Raw genomic sequence first — 7,272 nt, forward strand, 5'->3', positions numbered from 1 at the left:
ATAATAATACTGGAGCATATATTGATTTTTTCTCAAAGAACATGGGGCTGGCTCTCTCTACTAGTGAACATGGTTGGCTGTACCCAAATGTCTTTTTTACAATATGGGAACATATTTATAACACTGAACAACCAAAACAACCATCAAAATCCGAAACTCAATATAGATATAGATGTACATATATATAATCACACATATTTACTCCAAGCTATGTTACCACAACATGATGCTGTGTCATCAGATGACGTTTGTGTTCCGCAAAGGGACTTTAAAAGAATAGACAAAGTGAAATGAACATAGTTGGAAAATGAATAAATAAATAAATAAAATAAAAAACTATTGCCTAGAAAGGATACAACACACTGCCATTCTGTCACCACCACAGCATGAAAATGATGGTCCAAGCAGTCATTTGCATGCAGTGTACAAACATTCATCCATGTGTATTGTGACAACAACGAAGATTTGAAATACTTCAAAAATACAGAGTCCCCAGAATTTAGCAAAGAACCCAATTCTAAAACTCGTTTTAACTTCCTTATTCAAAATCTTTCTGGATGGAGTGTTATATTTAAATTGAATTATATAACCTCACAATGATTGAAGAGTGGAGTTGAATGCTTTTTCATTTCATGAATGGGAGCCAGCTGGGATCAGAATCTACATGCTTTAAAATTCTAAATATATTTTTATATTTGTATATACAGTTGTCTGGACGGATATGGATACATGTATATAAATATATATATATATATATATATTCTAATGCAAAGTAGCCTATTCGCACATATGGACATCTAAGAATGGAAAGATGGTTGTGTGTCATTTCTTCAAAAAAAAAAAAATTCTGTATGGATGGATTGCAAGCAAAACAATGCGTTTTCTATCCTTTTTTAGAATAATCAAGCCGTCTCCAACACACACACACACCCTGTCCATGTTCCTTCCCCCTTTTATTCTGGACAGTGTAAAGTTTTTCTGAACATTAGTCAAGTGGTGGGCCACAAGGCATTAACTCTTCTCCTTACAAATTACCTTTCGCATATGCCATATAGAAGGAAAAATGCAGTTTGAAAACAATGAAATAAATAATATAGGAGAAGCATTTTCAATTTCTTGCACATTTAATGATGGTCAATAACAAAAATAAGAAAATAAGAAGAAGTATAAAACCAAAGATGTTTAGTGTATTAGATATAGGTAGATGGTATTGTGTAACAAATAAATAGTTTCTACTAGTATTTTTAAAATTGGTAATATTACAATTTTATGGTATTTTACACTAATATTATATGGTTGAGTGTCATTAACACATACACAAATCTTTCATTTATTATTCTTTTAAATGATTAGGTTTGGGTCAAAGTACTAAACAGTTACACGTATAAACTAACTTTTGAATAGAATGCGTCAGACCTTGCATAGTGACACAACTTGTTTTACATTATTTTTTTAATAGAATTAGCAACTTCTGGGTACTTGAAGGAAAACTATCCTAATATGTAATAGTGTGTGCATATATGTATATAGGTTCTACCAAGTTATTCTATCATATTATAATTTATCTAACTAATATTAAGCAATTAGTTGAACTGTATTCAAGCAATTAGTTGAACTGCATTTAAGCAATTAAGATTGGCTGTTTTGTTAATATGCACCGAAGATAGTCTTTGCAATTTGATACGATTTTTGCAGTTGGATGAAGCAATTTGTATTTATCAAGTTAGTTAATTTCAATTATACAAGGTATCACTTTGTTAGATGTTAAGAATAATGGCATCCTGGAGTTGATATAGAATTTATACAGATTATTTATCTACAATTTTTTGTAATGGAATGTTGGTTGTACTATAAATATTTATTTGTTTGTATATTATTAATTATTTCATACATACAAATCAATAATGGAAATGGATAATGCTGTGTGGAATTTAAAGCTTAATAATCAAGTAAATATACATGTATATCATTTCTTTAATTCAAATAATACATCTGTTATTAAAATAAATAATGGCAATTATATTGTATTGGATAGATAATAGCTAATGTTTTGCAATGCTCCACGATCTAGTTACTGAAGATAGAAGTTGAGATACATGAGCAATAGGCTAATTAAGTATAGCAGTTTCAATAGATTTTAGAAAACCAAATATATATAACTTTGCATCAATTAAAAAGTTCATCAACTAAAAAGTGAATATTCATTCATAAATATATTTTTTTATAGCATATTGGCATGTATTATAAAAAAAAAAACTATAGAGTTATGTGTTTTGAATTTAAATTACTCCATAATAGTAAAAATTAACCTCTAGAGTTGATTCTTCCTAACTAGGTATTCTAATGTAACATGTTATTGTTTTTTCATATATTCTTAAGTAGATAAAATTCTAGTTTTAAATAATCAACTTGGTGCTATGCAACTTCAAAATATTACAAAAACAGATGCCAGAAATAAAACACTACCAAAAAAAAAAAAACAAAAACAAAAACAAATGTAAAAGCAAATGAGTAGATACATATTTCTACTACTATATATATTTATAATATATCATAGAAATACATGTGTGTTTCTAATACTTCTAATACACAATATTATTAGAAATAAATGGTTTGTGTGGTTTGATTATATATATATATATCTATATATATCTATATATTTAAACTCTTATTTTAATATGATTTTAATTATATGTGATGTGTCTTATTTGAATCAATAACATGTAAGGATAAAATTAAAAACAAATACTAAATTACACTAGATTAGAAGCATATGAAACATGACATGCATAGAATAAACTATATTTGTCAACAAAGTAATTTGAAAACAAAACAAATCAACCACAACATTAATATTCACAAACTAGTATTACAAGAATATGAAGCAAAGGAATTGGATTCTAATAACTTGCACAGAACAATAACTACAACACCATACTCAATAATAGCAAAAAAAAAGTTAATTTCTAACTAAATAGTTACACAATAATAACAAACAAAATTCATTCCTCAGTAAATAGAAATAACAACTGTTTGTGGAGATGCCGCAGCAAAGGAAGGTTGATAGAAAGATAATTTTTTTTCTTCAATGTGGATGCCTTTGTGGGAAGGGAGTAGCAGATGGGCTTTGACTCCATGTCCACAAACCCTAAAACAGTTGGGCCATGGCGTTGAAGAAGAGGGGCTCGGAGACTGCGTTGAAGAAGAGGGGGGATCGGAGACTGGACTGGGCAGAGCATGAAGAATCTGAAGGCCTACTGGGGCCAGGGAGGGTAGTAATCGTCGAAGAAGAAGCAGTAGTAGAAGAAGTACAAGTAGGGAAGTGATGAGGGAGGAGTTCAAGTCCGAGACTGCGGCCCAGGTTGAGGAAGCAAAAGGACAAAGAAGAGAGATGACATGGTTGGGCCAATGTCGCTGGGGGTGCTTGTTGTGTAAGTTATTCCACTCGCTTTCAACTCCCCCCCCCCCTTGCACTCCCCCGTTTTTTCTTCGCGCACCCACAGCCACAACGCCGCGCTGTGTGCCGCGGCCTCCGTAGAGCCGCGCTCACTCCCCTCCCTCCCTGCTCACTTGCGACGAGGGAATCGGACGAGGGTTTGAAAGAGGTGAACTCGACTCTCTTGGCTTCGTCACGCACCAGGGAGCGAGAGGGGGGTAGAGTTTGTTGCGGTGTGAACGCGGGTCAGAAAAGGAGGCACGGGGATGAAAGGGGATGAATGGCTGTAGGGTGTGACTCAGATGCCAGTTGTCGCCTGGACCCAGGAAGAGAATCCGGCGTGGACATGATTGGGTGGCAGTATTAAGAAGGATTGGTAAGGATGAGGCTGACGTAGCCGGATTGGCACTGGCAGCCAGCTAGGCCCCACTTGGGCCTGCCCCCCTCCCTTTCCCTTTGTATTTAATTGCTTATTCATTTATTGAAAAACTTTGTGAATTTGTTACATATTCGTTGTTGATGATTCTTTTCTGGTACACTAAGGGAATATATATATATATATATATTTATATATGTTGAAAAATAAGGTTGCTTTTTTCTTTGAATGTTTGTTTGTATGCATGCATATGATTTAATAATAATTTTTGTATTGAATGATGCTGGATTGGTGCATGTGACTTCATTTATTTTTATGGGAATATATCGCAACATTATTTCCATGTTTTATATCTGTTTTGTCTGTTGTTTGTTTATTATGTTGTTATTTTAGTTTAAGTTTTAATTTTTACTTTTTATAAATATAATGTATTGTGTTGTAAATGATCTTTGCATGAACTGATCTCCAACACTTACTTTTATATTCCAAAACTCATTGAGTGTTTTAAAAATCAAACACTCAAATATCTCCAAATTTAATTCAAAAAGCAATTGCTTTATGCAAATTAATGTTTTAAGATATAAAAGTGAAAAATAGGCATTGATCCATGCAACTTAGAATTTAAATAAATTAATGTATAAACAATTAATTACATTTATCACCATATATTTGAATAGTAATATTTCAATGAGCTTTAATTTTTATCCTAGTATTTTATGAAGTATGAATTAATAAATTCCTAAAAAATATATAACAATAAATATAAAGTTTATTTATTTTATTATATATATATTATTTCAAGATGATCTTTTTGGAATTCTAGATGATAACTTTAAGAGAATAATAAATAGACCTATTCTTTTATTAAAGCAATTGAAATGAGATTGGATTATCTCTAAGATTTAAGATCCTTCCAATCTATAGCAACATAAATCCCGTTACAACGTGAGATAGTATAGATTGGAATAAAACTAAACAAAACTAAAAAAAATGAAACATGAAAGACAAAACAGAGCAAAGGAAAATAGAACAAAATTGAATATATAGATGCAAAACCAAACTTTATTTAGAAAAAAAGATCAAAGCCATATTTAACTGGATATTCAAATGATCATAGTCAATCCTATTTATACTTTGCGCAACCATCTTAAAACTTTTTAGAATGTTCTTAATAGTCGATTCCACCTATATAAATGCCCTAAGTCTTTTTTAAACTATTTTATAGTGAATCCTACATAGATGTCACAAACATATACATATAAGCTAGTAATTACTTGTATAAATAAGTAGAAGTAAGTAGAAGTAGGTAAAAATAAGTTGATTCTATAATATCTTCTATAGAAGCTTCCTTGAAGCTCCATAGATGCTGCTTCAACTTTATAGGTGTCTATAATTGACTTTTTGGGTTAAAAAAGTGGTCAACAAATTGGCCATGTGCCACATATGTTGTTAGCTTGAACACCAAGCTAATTATGTGGCCTACATGTACAAAAATTTGCCTTGAAAGTTAAAGCATGTATCTTACAAAATCAACACATATTGGAGGTCATATAGAACATCGCTACGTAGCCCTTACTTAGATAGTATATATAGATATAAGAGTGAAGCCTTCTTCACTCTTATCAACTCTTTTCTTGATTCTAGTCTAATTTCAAGAGTCTCAAGTTTTCTTGACTTTTGGCAATAAGCCATTCCAATTTCTTTTTAATATATGTACTTCCTTATTTTTATTTTTTTAGTCTTTTTTTGATATGGATTTCATTAATTTATGCATCATCTTTTAGTTCATGTCTTTGAGAGATTGACAAGAGTATACTTACAATATCAGAGCTTTGTCTTATTTTGATTAAGAGTAGGTTACCTCTTTCTCATAATAAGACAGAAGCATATTAGAAGTTGTAGATTGCCTTCTTCTAAACTGATTTTTTTCTTAGTATTTTCTTTGTCTTCAAGTCCTTTCTTCTACTTGGCATGAGTGGAAATAGGTTTTTTTTGAATGTTATTATGACAGAGCTTGTTGAAATGAAGAGTGCAATGACACAAATACAAGAGCAATTAAGAGAGTTGATACTTGCGATGCATTAACTTAGCTTACTACTACAAAGATCAACAAGAATGGCAAGAAGTAAGGATATAGAGATAATTAGAGCTGCTTCAATATCTGTACCAAATCGTGTCCCTACATCCATGGTCGAACATCCTTTAAGTGTTAAAAAACCAAGAGTTACTTTGCTTGAGAAGTTTGATGGTACAAGATCTAAATTTCGAGGATTTATCAATTAAGTACAACTTGTGATTGAACTTCAACCTCAAAGCTATCCAACTCCAAGATCACAAGTTAGATTCATTAGTACACTTCTTTCAAGTTTAGCACTATCATGATTTTCATCTTTTTTTGAACGACGAGATTCAACAATGGATAATCTAAATGCATTTTTGGCAAAATTTTGGTCAATGTATGGAAAACATGTTGCAACTCGTGTTACAACCAATAAGATCCATATTTTGCAATAAGACAATTGATTTGTAACATTATATACTTCACAGTTTTGATTACTTGCAACTGATATCAAGTGGGATGATATTGCACTTATTAGCCAATTTTTCTATGGATTATAATATGAAGTAAAGAAATTGATGCTCAACTTATCTAATCCTCAAACATTGAGTTAAGTAATTGATTTTGCTGTGAAATACTATAATTAATTTTTGAATTTTGATCTAAGAGTTGCACCAATGGGCCTCAATGTTACTATAATTCAATGGCAATACCAACATCTCCTCAACATGTAGATTTAGAAGTAGAGGATATGCAAATTAACATGATATGTTTTAAATCTCTTACCAAGGAAGAAAAGACTCATCATTGTCAAAAATGATTATTCTTATATTATAAAAAACCTTAATACACTACTTAACATTTTCCTAAGAAGTGATGAAATTACAAAATGAGGAGCATATCTATCAAAGAAGACAATGTCTTGGAAAAAGAATTTGTCCAGCTACAATCTGAATCGTGTGGTTGGAATCTTGTATAAATTTTAATGAAGATCCTATCCTCTCTTCAAAATCCTCTCTTTATTTTATAATAGATGTGCATTTAGGACCTAATAATTATAAAGCCTCTGCCTTGATAGATTCAGGAACCTCAACTTGTTTCTTAGATGTAGAATTTGTTAAAAGTCATAAAATATCATTAGTATAAAAAATCAAATGTGTTCATGTAGAAGTCATAAATGGTTGTCTATTATCTTCTGGAGATATTAGTCATGAAATACTTCCTATAGATGTAACAATAAACAGTCATAGTAGTTGCGTAATCTTTAATATAATTAGATCTCTCTCTAATCTAGTCATTTTAGATTTTTTATGGTTAGAAAAGTATAATCCTTGTATAGATTGGATTTCTTATATTCTTGACTTGTTTAAAAGCATAATTAAGAGTGAAATTAATCTACTA

Source organism: Physcomitrium patens, chromosome 8 (assembly GCF_059467195.1).
Source record: "Physcomitrium patens ecotype Gransden chromosome 8, ASM5946719v1, whole genome shotgun sequence".
NCBI classification, from domain to species: Eukaryota; Viridiplantae; Streptophyta; class Bryopsida; order Funariales; family Funariaceae; genus Physcomitrium; species Physcomitrium patens.